Source organism: Sorex fumeus, unplaced genomic scaffold, assembly GCF_029834395.1.
Source record: "Sorex fumeus unplaced genomic scaffold, SorFum_2.1 ptg000026l, whole genome shotgun sequence".
NCBI lineage: Eukaryota > Metazoa > Chordata > Mammalia > Eulipotyphla > Soricidae > Sorex > Sorex fumeus.
Genome location: NW_026606083.1, coordinates 10,641,614 through 10,656,819, shown reverse-complemented (window position 1 = coordinate 10,656,819; position 15,206 = coordinate 10,641,614). Strand labels below are relative to the sequence as shown.

The following is a 15,206-nucleotide window of genomic DNA, read 5'->3' as shown; positions in this document are numbered from 1 at the left end:
CTGTTACTCGGCGGGCCCAGTGTTCAGGGCCCAAGGGAGCAGCCACACCTGCATCTGAGCCACACCAGCTGGGCCGGTGATGAGAGGCCATAAATATCACATGTCCGGGGACTCTCCTTTCAGGAGGAGGCAAGTTCAAGGCTTATTAAGTGTCACTCAGGCAAACAGACTGTCCTCCTGCCACCCAACGCCACGTGGGCTTACACGGGAACCAACACAGTCAGGGGTGCATTCACGCTAATGGAGGGGTCTCTGCCAGACCCGCAAAATGAACCATCTTGAAGGTGACTGTGGCCTTGGCAGAGAACATGCACCAGGCCAGGCACTGTTGGAGGGTCCCTGTGGCCAGCAGCACAGCTCGTGAGGGGGCACACTGGGAACCCCGTCTGATAGAGGAGCAAAATCAGGGGTCTCTAATCGTTCAGTGTCACAGTCACACTTACCGTGCTCTCAGAATTCACTCAGGTCTCCTGATGCCAAAGCCGAGCTAAGGAAGCAGTGGTGGGCAAGGGCCCGAGAGTCTCTGCCCGGCCTGGGCACAGGCTTGGCATGCAGGAGGCCTACGGTGGGTCCCTGGCACCAGATGGGGGAAGGAGTGACTGCAAAGCCCAGAGTCAGGAACCCTCCCACCCCACCCACTGTAAGAGAAAGAGAAGGTTTTGCAAGGTCACTGCTAAGTGTGATAGGAATGTGCCCAGACTGTGCCAGTCTAATGCCAGTTCAGATGGGCCGAGGCAACAGGAAGAGGGAAACTCCTTCGTGTGAGAAGCTGTGGGGCAAGTTGGCTCTGGGGCTGAATCTCGAGCACGGAGAAAGCCCAGAGCATGGCGGGGCGTGGGTCGGAGGTGACAGGTGGGGGCTTATTCACACGTTGGCCAGGTTTGTGCTCTCGGTCAGGGACAAACAGAACTCAGTCCCCAGGATCCTGGGGAGGTGGGCAGGGACCCTCGGGTGCACTACAAGGCTGAAAGCCACCCCTCCAGGAGGCAAGGGGACACTCTACAGAGCCTCCGACAGAGGGGATGACTCCCAGGACAGTCGCATGGCAGAGGGGCAGAGGTGGGAGTGGAGGGACTTGTGCTGGTGTATGAGTGTCATGGAACATGTGCTGGTGTACGTGTGGCAAGGAACACATGCTGGTGCACATACATCACGGAATACGTGCTGGTGTATGTGCGTCAAGGAACACGTGCTGGTGTATGAGTCATGGAACATGGCACGGTCACAACAGAGGAGGAAACCAAGTAAGTGCAGCTGCCCGGCTAGCACTGGCTGGCATCAGGTTGAGCAGATGATTCTCAGGGAGAAAGGATGAGCACTGGGTGGTCTTTACCATGGGACAGAGAGTAACCATGATGAACACTCGGCCGTGGGCTATAGAACCCCAGTGCCCTTGCTGGGACACTGTGGGTGGGGGAAGAGGCTCAAGAGGTGATCAGGAGGGACATGGGGCCAGGGTGGACAGTCTGGGGAATGGTGGTGCTTTGAGGTGGGTGACTGGGGGGGTCTAGACTATTGACCCTAATGGAAACGTGTCCTCAAGTCTGTACGAAATGAGGGAGAAATTGAACCTCACTGCCTGAAATGCCAGCAGGCTTCTTGCTGGCCAAAAAAGGAGTCCCTGGGGACTTTCACTCTTGGCTGTGCCGGGGTACAGCAGTGGGCACTGGGGGCATGGATCTTGGAAGGGGAGGGGGTGTGGGGGCACCGAGGGTCCTTCGGGGTCGGAGCTGTCTCTCGAGTTCCTTAGCCCCTCCCGTGTGCGAGAACCAAGCTGGGAGGCAGCCCTCCACCTCTCCGAGTGCTGTGTGCTGAGGTCCTTGCCTGGGAAAGGGCAGAGGCATTTCTGAGGCACCGCCCAGCACCGTGGATGGGCACTTTGCTTTTACCGAAGGCAGAAACGGGGCGTTTCCAATCCCAGAGACTCTGCACTGGCCACAGCAGACCCCATATGTGTCCACTAATCACAGTGGCAGGTGGCCACTTTCTAAGGAAGACGACGATCTCCATGCAAGAGCTGAAATGTGCCCAGGCAAGTTGAGCACCAGGGGCGAGAACCCCCCAAATGCACTGAGCAGAGAGACGGCCTAGTCTAGCTGGAGTGACAGTGCCCACAGAACCTCAGGAAAGTTGCCTTGGCCTCCCGGGCCTCAGACTCACGGCAAGCCCAGACCGGAAGCAGTCTGCTGGTGGCTCAGTCTTCCTCTTCATCCTGCTGGCCCTGAACAGGACCCTCATGGTCCAAAGCCAACGAATGGAAGAAGATGAAGACAAAAAAAAAACCAAAAAACCCTCCTCAAAAAAAAAAACTCGGCCCCAAGATAATTTTAAATGAGAAATAAAATCTGGAGGGGAGCCACGTCAGGATTTATTGAAAAACAGATTTTTCTCCTTCAAAAATGTTATTAAAAAATACGAATATGGTTGCGAGTTATTGCCAAGTGTGTTTTATAAGCTCCCGCGGCTTGGAAGTGCCCCGCTGTGCGCCGTGATGGATGGGCCAGTCGTCACCCTCCCGACGAGGCAGCGGCACCAGCAGATGCAGGCGCGAGGCCGCCAGGAGACCCCGAGACGCTGCCGACCTCCCTCTGCCCACTGTCCCTGCTCACTCCCAGCTCCAGCTTCTTGAAGCTTCCCAGCATGCGGGGGTGGGGGTGGGGGTGCGTGAGCGGGGGGAGAGCACAGACCCAAAGGGTCCCACACCAGCTTCAGGACACACATTCCTCCCAACCAAGTCTCAGTCCCTCAGATCTGCACTGTCCACCACGCCATGTGGCCTGTTCTCCAGGGCTGTCCCAAAACAAGGGGCTGCTGGAGGAGACGGGGTGAGAGGGGGGTCAGGGCGGTCTGGTCAGCTCCCACCACGGCCACCTGCCCTGATGGGCTTATTGCCCGGCGTCAGATCTGGCAACTTTGATGATAAGCTGGAAAGAGTTCTGGAGGCCGACACGCCCAAGGACGCGGGTCTGAGATGACGAGGCAGGGATGGCCCCGCGGGCCACTGTGCTTATGTCCCCTCAGAGCAGCCCTGCCCAGGGGTCTCTCTGCAGGGCAGAGGCCTTTACTCTGCATATTGACTCTCCACAGACATGCACAAACACGAAGTCATTCGTTCCAGCAGGACAACCTGGGCAGGGCCCCCATTCCCAGGAGAGAAGGGATTCCTCCTGCTCCCACACCCGTGGCAGTTTCCGGTTTTGCTCCCCACGTCTCCAATTCCTACCTGTGGTGGAGGGTCGAGTTTTCTCCAGTACCTGGGTATGAGCTGACATGAGCATCAGGCTTTTCCCTTTCCTTGTCTCCGGGCACCTGGGTGGATGCAGAGTTGGGCATCCCGGATCCCAGCCCTTCACAGAAGGAAGAGGCAAGAGTACCTGAGATCCCAGATGAGAACATTCTAGAACATTCTAGATTCTTCCCCTTCGCAGAAGGAAAGGGGGGAGCGCTTGTCAGCACCCACCTCCGTCTATGGCCGAGAACACTCCTCCAGGCCACTTCTTTACTCTAGTCCTTCATATGCGGCCGCTTCACAGAGCAGTGTGGCCCCTCAGAGAGATGCAGCCTAGAATCTTCCATGATGCTCTGACACTGAGTCCCTTCACTTGCTTAACTGGGGCATCCACGGTCATGAGTGGTCACTGCTGCTGCTCCCCTGGCCTCAAGGACCGGGCAGCATGGTCAGCAAGTCCCTGTTCTGGTTGGGGACCCACGAGCCCCTTCCCTGCACCCTCACCTCAACATTCCCAGCTCAAAAGTGTCAGAAATCGAGACCCCTCTTAGCTCAAAGGAAGTGAGGCCAGGTCCAGGGGGACCCTGCGGTGAGCTGGTGGAGGCAGAGGGAAATGGGGGTATGGTCTAAAGGAGGCAGCTTTTCTTCCCGGGGTTCAACCAGCTGCTTTTGGTGCCTGGTCATTCTCATCCCAGCGGCCACCGACAGCCCTGCTTCTGCCCCCAATCCCGGGTTCCACTGCCACATGGCACCCGCAGACAAGGCAAACTCCGTGGGGACCAGGGGTTCATGGTGCCCGGCATTTGGAAGCCCAATGGAAGACCTTCAGCCACAGGACCATGGAAGGGGTGCGGTCGGCGCGCAGGTCTGCAGGCAGGGGGAGGATTTGGCTCATAATAAGCTTATTTCAGACCTCTCCAGATTGAGGTCAAGTATAAAATTCTCATTAGTTTCCAGCCGATTTCAGTGAGGCCTATAGGGATTTCAAAGTCACCTCCGAAGCCATGGGCAGAAGAAAAAAACACAGGCCAGAGAGGGAGCACCTAGAACTGCCAACACGTGGGGCTTATCCTTTGTTCTTGGGTCGGGGGTGGACAGAGATTTTTCTTTTTTTAAATCATTTTTGGTCCAATTCTTGGAGAAGTGGTTCCGGGGGAAGAGACACTTTGCCACAGCCGGAGCGCTGCCACCAGCGAACACGGGGAGGCGTGAGCCCAAGGGGCTGCCCTATCTCTTCCTCGCTGCTAACTGCCTTTATTTCCCATTTTATTTAAGATACTTAATTTGTTTTTAGTGATTTACTCTGCTTTGTAATTAGACGGAGCGATTAGCCCGCATCTTTTCCTTGGCAAAGCACTTCTCCTCCAGAAATGAGCTTAAGTCAACATGATAGCTGTCGCTAACTGCAAGGGGAAGGCCACCAGCCGGGGGTCCTTCTCCTCCACCGGCGGGAGCCACAAGGAACGAGAGAATTAGAGGTAGGACAAAGGCAGCCGTAATTGGCAGGGGGCCGCGCAGATGGGATGTCGGGAACGCAGGAGGCATTCCTGCCACAAGCTCCTGCCGAGGGCTGTGGTAGCAGAGGAAATGGCAGAAACGCTTTGTTCAAGCTTCTCCGATGCAGAGCTAGGAGCGAACGCGTGTCAGCTCTGCATCCTTGGCACAGACACCCTTCGAGGACCTGCAGCTCAAGAGGAGACTCCTGGTTTGCTCAGGCAGAACCAGAACTGATGAGGGAACCGGGCAGGACCGTTCGAGGGGCTGAGATCTGCCACGGGCTCACAAGAGTGGCGAGCGCCCAGGCCAGCCTGGCTGCATCACGCGGAGCCTTCGCCCCTTTTTGCTCAGGTCATCAGAGCTCTGCCCAGCCGCTCCCCCTGAGAGAGCATGGCTGTCTCGTCACAGGAGTGGCATTTCCACATGTCGGCTGATGTGGTCAGTGCCAGCAGACTGGCCTGTCCACCCCTCGACCTCCAGTCCCCGTATCCGAACTCCCACTGCCACGCTGTTCACTAAGCCAGGACGCAACCTCTCAGGGACAGCTGGGAGCGTGGCTGGAGGGGACCAGGCTCAGGCGACTGACTCCTCTCAGGGCTGTGGAGGAAGAAGGCAGAGCCGGGGCATGCAGGCGCAGAGGGCAGCTGGGAGACCCATCCTGGGCGGCTGTACTACTGCCAGGAACTTGGGACCTGCACTCAGGAAGCCGCGTGCCAGGCAGTGGCCCGGGCAGCCTGCACACTGGAGCCAGGACTGCCTGCTTTGCTTCTGTTAAGAAATACGCACATGCGTGCACACACACACGCTTATACACATGTGTATACACATGCATATACACACGAATGCATACACACATGTACACACACATACATATGCACACACATGTATACACATGAATGCATACACACTTATGTATACACACATGAATGCATACACATGCACATGTGATGTGCATACAGATACACATGCACACAGATATATACTCTCATGCACATATACACATGCACACATAGGTGCATACACATACACACATACATACACATGCACATATACATACATACTCATGCACACACACGCACACATGTACACATCTATATGCACACATGCACACATACATACACATATGCACGCATATACACACATACATACACATGTACACACATGTTCACTTATTTTTATTTTATTTGGTTTTTTCAAGCAGGCCTCAGGGGACTGGCAGTCACTCCTGGACACACTTGGCCAACAGGGCTGAATGGTTCGATCCTAGGACATGAGGGGGTGCTGCTGATCAGGTCGTGTAATGCCCCCTAGCCAGTTTCAAGGACCATTGGGTACCTGGTTTTGAACTCAGGTCCTGCCACCTGCACAGTGTGAACCCTAACCACTGAGCACTCTGGCCAGCCCAGGGTCCTTCTCCCGAGCCAGTCACCAGTTCTGCCTCATAAGGCTGTCTGAGGCTGCCTGTGAGCACAAACGTGTCAGTGTCCCCCAGGAGAGGTGCTCCAGAGTAGGCCATCGGCCAGCACCTGAAGCTGCTCCTGCACTGACCACTATGGTGCACAGCCCATCTGGGCGCTCTGCGAGAAATGAAACCAAAGTGAACGCAAATATAACGGGAGCGGCTGAGTGACTGAGAGGAGTAATCACCAGCTTCCCAAGTCAAAAGCAAATCCAATCCAGTTATTACTCTCCCCAAAATATCGAAATGTAATTACACTGTTTCCACACATCATTATTTGCCCATTTTGGGCAATTAGAACGGACACATTAATTAATGTACAAAATGATATTCAATTAAAACAAGAGCGGTGTACCCTTCAAGGTTCTGCCCTGGAATCCTCGCCAACACCCCCTACTCCAGTTCACACAGTCTCACATGGAGTTCTTTGCCGTTCGTCTTCCCCACGAGGATGCAGCACCCAGACCATGGGACGTGGCCCCTGGCAGACAGACCTCCTCCTCTCCCCGCCCCACACCAGCCAGAGAGGTGCCCCCTTCCACTTTAGGGACCAGTCAGTGCTTGGAACGGAGGAATGCCAGGCCCCCAGCTGGCTTGTGCCTCTTTTCCTTCTCTAGAAACAAAAGTTTCTAGGGAAAGGCTGATTGCTATGGAGGTTTTATTATTTTTTTTTTCCCTCCCTGCAATCATGTCAACAGTGAGGGCCAGAAAACGTGCAGTGGTTTCCTGTCACCTGATCCCTGAAGCGTCCCCGACTCATTGCCATTAGAATGAAGGCGGGACAGACAAGGCCACGTCACACAGTGATGGCCGCTGTCCAGCTGTGGCCTGCAGAGCCCCAAGCCGTGGGGACAGACCTGCCTCCCGAGCTCCGCTGCCCAGGACATGGGTAGGAAACCCAGCGAGCTCCAGCTCTGACGTGTGGTTCACGTGATGGTTCCATGTTCTGTGGGGATGCAGAGTCAGTGCTGGAACGTGCCATGCAGCTGGCCACTCAGGCTCTGGGACCTGTCTCTGGGAGGGAGTTTCCCACCAGGCTGAGAGATTGGCTGTTCCCTCTGGCCACATGCATCGTCTCCAAGCCTCCAAGGCCGCTGTCTGCATCATGGCTTGAGCGGAAGTGGACGGTGACCCACAGCATCTCCCTCACGGCCCTGACAGGTGACAGGCGGCGGGTGGGGCTCAACCTTGGATGGGGGTCCATGTGCTGAGAGCGGCGGGCTACATCCCAGCAGGACCTGTGCTTGAAAATCCCACCCTACAGGGAAAATCCCTGGGAGGGGGTGCTGTAGCCACCGTGGGACCCGCCTGGGTGAGCACTCAGGTCTCAGGGCCAGCCCACAGTGGTTGGGGATCATGCCGTACCTGGCTTTGAACTAGGGTCCTGCCACCTGCACAGTGTGAGCCCTAACCACCAAGCCCTCTGGCCAGCCCAGGTCCACAGGCAGACTCCCGCTCTACCAAGCCTCTCTGCATCCAATGCTGCTCTTTCCGACTTGACCCAGAAAAAAGTCCTGCACAGGGGCTGGTGGGCACATAGCGGGCTGGGTTCAACCCCTTGCATCCTGCACCCTAGGTTCCCCCGAGCATGGCTGGTACTGAAATCCCAGCCCAGACCCTGGAGTAGCCCCTGAGGACACCAGTTACGGTCCCCCAAGCAAAACTGGTAATAGAAACTGTGTACAGGCCACTTTCTTGGCTTATGTCCACTGAAGGGAGTGCTCCCGGAGGACTCTGCTTCTCCTGTCTTGAGGCAGGCAGTGGCCTCCTGGGGTTCCTGATGCGGTGGCCCCCACATGCAGCCCCCCAATGAGACCCATTCTGAACACCCATGGCAGCCCGTGTCTGCTGGGAAGAACTCTCCAGAAGTCAGTGACCGTCCTCCCTCCCGAGGTGGCGTTTCTCTAGGGGGTGAAATTTTGCAGATGAGCCCTGTGAGTCTGAGAGTCTGTGAGTGTGTGTGTGACTGTGTGACTGTGTGACTGTGTGACTGTGTGAGTGGGTGTGTCAGTGTGAAAGTCTGACTGTGTGAGTGTGAGAGTCTGTGTGTCAGTGTGAACATCTATGACTATGCGTGTGAGTGGAGAGTCTGAGCATGTGTGAGTGTGAACGCCTATGACCGTGTGAGTGTGAATGTTTGTGACTGTGTGTGTCAGTGTGAATGTCTGTGCCTGTGTGAGAGTGTGCATGTGTCAGTGTGAGAGTCTGTGGCTGTGTGAGTGTATATGTCAGTGTAAAAGTCTGTGAGTGTGTCAGTGTGTGAGTATGAAAGTCTGTGACTGTGTGTGTGTGTGTGTGTGTGTGAAAGTCTGTGTGAGTGTGACCGTTTGTGTATGTGTCAGTGTAAACATCTATGACAAGATGAGAGTGTGAGTGTGAGGGACCCACACATCCTCCATGCATGAAGAACCTGAGCTCAGAAAGCACCCCCACCTCTCTGATAGCCCCTTGGGCATAGCTGTGAGTCTCTTGGCTGTGCTTGATCCTTGCTCTGGGTCAGCAGAACGCTCAAACTCCTTCCAGAAACTGCCTCTGCACCACTGCCCCCGAGCCTCCAAGCCACGGTGGCCCAGAACCCAGCTGACAGGTGGAACCAACACACTGCTCTCCTTCAGAAGCCTGCCCAGTCCCAGACTCCTCGAGGGACCCCTGAATTGCAACCTCCTCCTCACCCTCCTAAGGTAGCAGAAGGCCCTGGGGCCTGGACATCGCAGAATTATTGTTCTCTTTCTTTCTGCAAAGAAATTTTATTTTGGCCTTCCATGCAAGAAGCTATTACCCGCCCGTTATCTCCGTGTGCGTGATTAGGAATAATAGCTGATTTGTGAAGTTATCTATTACGGGAAATAATCAAGATTAATGAGCCCTGTGGCACCCGTTCCATGCCCCGGGAGATTTGTGACGCAGACGGCTCATTCCTCTTGGTGCTCGCTGGGTGCTGTGGGGGTGGGGGGGCTGCCACAGATGCAGATGGAGACGCAGATTAATTGTGCAAGGGGAGAGATTGCGCTCTCGGGCCATCAAACATTTCGGGGGTGCTCTGCTCACCTGGCTGGGTGCCCGTGATTTCAGCCCACAGAGGCGAGGGGACCTGAGGGGAGCATGCAGCCCTGGGTGCTGATGACTCCAGTCCTTCATCCCTGGAGCTCGGCTCCTCAGAGAGATGGGACAGAGGTCACCGCCAGCACAAAGGTGGTATCATCCCTGCCCCACCGGGCGGGGCTGCACCCTGGCCGGCAGAACCTGAGCCCCGAAGAGGGAGCTTTGTTCTGAGGCTTGGGGTGGGCCCAGGCGGCTGTGGACCTTACAGTTATCATCGGGCAGAGCCCCGAGTGGGGCTCCCTGAGAGTCCTACAGCACGACTGAGATGTGTCACCTCATCCAGGTTACTGGGGAGGTGGGGACAAAGCCCCCATGCACACACCCTGTCTGGAGGGAGCAAACGGTGGGAGCACCCGGGTGGGGCACTTGGATGGAGCACCTGGATGGAGCACTGGGATGGAGTTTCCCATTCTCTGGTCAGGAGAGCCGGACCCCAGTGCCCAGCAACTGTCCCCACAGCCAGGTGCTCCAGGAGTGTGAAGAGAGACCACCTCAGAGACTTTGACCACGGAGCTCGTCTCCTACCACCACTGCCGCCACTGGTCCCAAGCTTCCCCCCCCATTTCCAGCCCAGGACAGAGAGGGCATGGTGGGGGGGGGGTGTGGGCAAGGCCCAGGCCCAGATCAGTGTGTCAGGCTGCTTCCTCCAGCACCCTCAGATCAGGACTCGGTGCTGTCTGAGACCTGCTGGGCTCTTGCTTTCAGACCCATGGACACAGGGCTGGGAATGATCTCGGCATCACTGGCCATCCCTGCTGATGCCTTTGGGGTCTTACTGGTTCCTGCAGGAAGGGGCGGCAGAAGTGGTGTCAGAGCAGCACCTTGTCCCTGAGACCGCGCATGCGGAAGAGGGGGTACAACATGGGCCCCGGGGCCCTCTGATGGTCGTGACACTGAGGCATTACTGACTCACAAGCCACAGGGCGTACGTGAGTGTGGTGTGTGTGTGTGTGTGTGTGTGTGTGTGTGTGTGTGTGTGTGTGTGTAATTTTAAGAACCCACAATCTCATACAGGAATAGCAAAACGTCCCTATAGGACCCTGTTAATGTGCTGGAGCCTGCATTTCCATAATGATATTATGAGGATCATTGGTTTTATTTAAAAGCATATATGCGGATGCCCTTAGCAGTTAGACGATAATGGCCTTTTTTTGTTGAAGGGGTTTCGATTCTCTCGACCATAATTTTCGCACTCTGGGCAAAACTTTAGAAAATATATATATTTTTCCTTTTATCTCTTTCCCAGGGACTTCTTAATTATCAGGTAGAGGCTGAGATTTCCACACCAATAGCAAAGTGACTAACATTTTTTTGGGGGGGAGGGGGAGAGGTTAGACAGGCAGTGCTCAAAGCTTACTCCTGGCTCTATGCTCAAGGGTCACTACTGGTGGGGCTCAGGAGATGATATGGAGTGCAGGCTCAAACCCAGATCAGCTTCACATAGGCAAATGCCTTACCTGTGCTCTATTGGTTGCACTGTCTCTCTCTGGCTCTATGAGAATTTTGTTTGTTAGTTTTTGTTTGGGGGACCACATCTGGCAGTGCTTAGGGGCCATTCTTGGTTGGGGCTCAGAGGGCCTGTGTGGTGCCGGGGATAGAACCACAGTCAGCCACATGTAAGGTGAATGCTCTGACCCTTGACCTGTCTCTCCAGCCCCATTTTTAAACAATTGACAATATTTTCTGATTAAAATGGCTGCTTGCAGATGATGCCACCTGAAAAGCCACAAAATTAATTGGGAGTCTCGTCTTGACTTTTCAACTTAAGAGGACTGCCTGAGAGAAGCTTCTGGAGCTTCTGACAGACCCATCTGTGAAGTATCTGGGCTCCTATGGACCCCCTATCTCAGCCATACTGGACCCAGCGCCTAGGAGCGGGATAATGTGGGGGAGTGGGGGCGCTGGCGGAGTTCGCATTTTTCTGGGCAACATCTGGAATGTAAATCTTTGGTGCCAACGTGCTTCTGCTGGGTTTTCGAACTCAAATAGGTTCAGAAGTGTGACTTAGATTGAGGTAAGCCCAGGCAGTGGCCTGGTGGCTAGTTCCATCTGAACTTTCAAGAGGCCACCTTACAATTAAGAACCGAGAAGCCCCAGGCCTACTCTTCTGCCCAGCTGTGGGTCCATGTGCACAGCTGTTCAGCAGGGAATGCCTAGAACAGTCCAACAGAGGCCACTCTTCAACATGAGACCAGGTGTGGTGACAAGAATTATCTCTAGAGTAAAGGATAAGCCAGCTCTACCTGGAGGTCTGGCACTTGCTGAAGATTTGTCCTATAGGGCCAAAGCAGGTAGGGTCACACTGTTCTATCCTTAGTACCACATGTGGTCCCCTGAGCACCACAGGATGGGTCCCTGAGCACTGAGCCAGGCATCAGCCCTCAGTACAGCTGGGTGGGGCCCCCAAACAAACAATGAAGGATCTGCTAGAAGAGATTGAAGTTCTCTCCCCTCACAGACAAGCAGCTTTTGACATATACAGCAACCCTGCAAGTCAGCTGTCCACAGAATGGGTGTCCAGGGCACATCTTGGGAACCCCACTGACTCCTGTGCCCTCCAGTTCCAGATGCACTCATCTGGCCGTGCCAAGAGGGACAAGATACCAGGAGTCAGTGGCTCTGCTGGCTGCAGTGGCAGGGAGTGGTGGGCAGTGATGGGCCATGGTGGGCCATGGTGGGCAATGGTGGGCAGTAGTGGGCAGCGGTGGGCACAGGTGGGCCTTCCTTGGGAGTACAACAGGCAACGCCCACTTGTCCCACTAATGTCCCTCTCTTTGCACAGGGCAGCTGGGCTTGGGCTTAAACCCGACTGTCCCTTTGAAGTCTTCCCCCTTCTCTTCCCATCACAGGCAGGTTCTCACTCTCAAACACCAGGCAAAGGCTCCTCAGCACCCGGCCCAGCACGGGGTCCAGCTTGCTGTCTCCCCTGCAGCATGCATAGATGGAGGTGCTGGCGAATACCCCCAGCAATGTGGAGACGGAGGCTGGCTTTGCCGGAAGTCTCCAACACCGATCCATTTTTGGGAGCCGGGAAGGCGGTGAATCCATTTTCTGGGTAATCGAGGGTAAGCTGCGAATGCTGTGTTCCTTGTCTAATGGGGAGAATTATAATAGCCACGTCCCGCTAACTACATGTAAACATCCACTCGCTCATTCCACCAACATTTCCTGAGCCATCGGGCAGGGCCAGAAAGCAGGCACTTAACTAAGGAATAAGCCATTAATGATGGTGGAAGGCGTGTGAAGATGCGGATTTGCTTATACTGACACAGCAAATGCAGAGGGAGTGGGCATTAATGGGGGTCTCTACAAGGACTGGTACTGAACCCGCCACTTATCTTCCAGAATGAGCACGGCTTACTGGCACCCCTGATGAGGACATCATGACCTGTGTCCCCTGAGTCCCTGAGTGACTTGTTTGGGGTGGCTCTTGGCAAAGCCAGTGGCAAGGCTGGAGACAGCTCGCTGTCCAGCCTCTTTGCCTGCACCATGGACACAGAGGGGACGGGCCCAGAGCAGGTGATAAGGAGCCGCTGTCGCAGCAGCTCTGCTCCTCAGCCACAGCACTGACCAGGGTAAGCCACGGCCCCCGGGACAACTCTGCAGTCTTCCCAATCTGACAGGTTGAAATGGGGTCTGGCGCCTCTCCACCTGCTACCTGTGCCCTGGGTACCAAGTGTGGCCTGGTATGTATGGCCTGAATATTACATGTGTACCTGCGAGTCACATGTGGCCTGGGTGCCACATTTGGCGTGGGCATCATGTGTGCCTGGGAGCCACGTGTTTCCTGGTACCACGTGTGGCCTGGGAGCCATGTGTGACCTGGGTATCATATGTGGCCTGGTACCACGTGTGGCCTGGGTGTCACATGTGACCTGAGTGTCACATGTGGCCGGGATATCTCTGCTGCTGGGATTTCTAATGCCTTGCCAGCACACCTGCCCCAGCCATGGCATCTACCACCATACAAGGAACAGGAAAAGGTGAAACATTCTGGGAAAACAAGAACAAAGTCAGAGAGATGAAAGGTTGGGCAGGAGCAAGGCGGGAAGAAGATGCGCTAGTCTGTCACACAGCTGCTCCCTGTGTCCGCCGAGATTTTCTGCGGGGTCGGGGGGCTGTGCAGAGTAGGGTGGGAGGGAGAATCTGCACGAGCCACAGGCCGGGTGTCCAGGAAGCAGCCACGTGAGCAGGCCCCGGGCAGTGATCTGGAGAGGCGATGAGTCACGGGCTTCCTGGTCCCCTTCACGGTCACTTTCCCTGCACTCAGCTGGCTGGTTCCCACTGCGTTCCCCTGCCCCAACCCCCGGGAGGTCAGCACAAGTGAATGCTCAGGAACCTCGAGAGGAAGTGAAAAGACTGAGGCCGGCTGTCCCCAGCACTGCTCCACCCATCAGCTAGCCTGGAGAACGGCCATCACGGGAGCCCCCAGGCGGCAGGAGACGGGTCATGTGATCTGTCTCCCTAGAGCAGCCCTCAAGATTTTATACTTCTCTAATCTATTTCCCCTTTTCAGAAAAGAATCACCCCTCAGCACACTCTGTAGCCCTCCCTTCCTTAGGGCCCCAATGCAGATGCCCACAACCCTGGGCTCGTGCCACAGACCCCTGGTGCCGTCTCCCCCTCCTCAGGAAGCAGTCATGTTCCAGAACATGCTTGGCTCTAGCCCACCTGAGCAGCCCGTTTCTGAGATGGATCCTTCGCCTCTCTTCCCTCCGGGGTGCTTCTTGCAAGGATTACTTTGAGCTTGAGCAGCAAAAGACCTAGGGTGCTTTTTGGGGGGTTTATTTATGCTTAAATCCTGGTGGAGCAGTTTGGAAAGAGGACGGTCTCCCTCAAAGGGAGTTTTTCCTCCTCTACGCCCCACTCTAAGTTGGTGGCCTCTGGGAACAACCTGGTTTGGGGCTCACAGGGCAGCAGGGGGAGCCTCAGGACTGGCCGCCACCCTGGCAGCTATGTGCTTCCTGTGTATAACATGGGGTGACCTAGAGACGGGAGGACTTCCTGTGAGGGATGGTGGCTCTGACTTGACTCACTCGTGAGAGCCAGCCACCTCGTCCAGGCAGTGGGACATTACATGTCCAGCCCTGGATATTCGGGAGATACACTCCTGGATGCCCTGATTATTTCTGACACCTGGCCTACATGTAGAGTCCAGTGGCCAGTTAGAAAAGCCTTAGGATTTGACTCAACGAATACATACAGGGCCTGAGTGATAGTACAGTGGGCAGGGTGCTGGCCAGCCCAGGTTCGATCCCCAGTATCCCATATGGTCCCTCGGGCACCGCAAGGATAATTCTTGAGTGCAGAGCCAGGAGGAACCCCTGAGCATTGCCAGGTGTGACCCAACAAGCCAAAAAACCCTACTCTCCGAAAAGGCATATATACTCATGGGGGCTGAGAGGTACCTGCCCCAGCTGAGCGCATGATTCACAAGCAAGTGCCCCAGGCCCAGGCCCAGCCCCAGGACGACACAAACCCCCTCTGATCACAGAGCCAGGAACAGCCCTGGGTGTGGCCCCCAAACAAAGGAAACACTGGCGTGGTCAGAACAGACTCACTTGGGAATATTCAGCATTTACTTCTCCCGCTGTTCCATTTCCATCTGTCATCTGACCCTGGGCTTAGGCCGGGGAAGGGCCATGTCAGCGGTTACCACTGCAGGCCCCTCATCAGCACCAGCAGGCAGGCGGGAATCTCTGCTGGGCTCTGCCTGGCGCAGGGAGCCCTGGCCTCTAGTATGCCCCTCCCACTGTCCCGAATACAGCCTGGTCACCAGCTTCTTCGGTGGCTCTGAAAACTGTCAAGGACTCGGGCAGCTGCCACCTGGCAGGTGAGGGACCTGGTAGGTGTGGCCCAGGCGTACCCGGAGGAGGCTGCCAACCCCACTTGCCAGCCCTGGTCTCACAGCCGCCTCCT

At 55.7% G+C, this 15,206-nt stretch overlaps 1 protein-coding gene across 15 annotated transcripts in view; it reads right to left on the bottom strand.

The window, feature by feature from the left end:
• CELF2 (CUGBP Elav-like family member 2) overlaps window positions 1–15,206 on the bottom strand; it is a 638,321-nt gene that overhangs the window by 130,276 nt on the left and 492,839 nt on the right. The gene's annotated exons all lie outside the window — the stretch shown is intronic.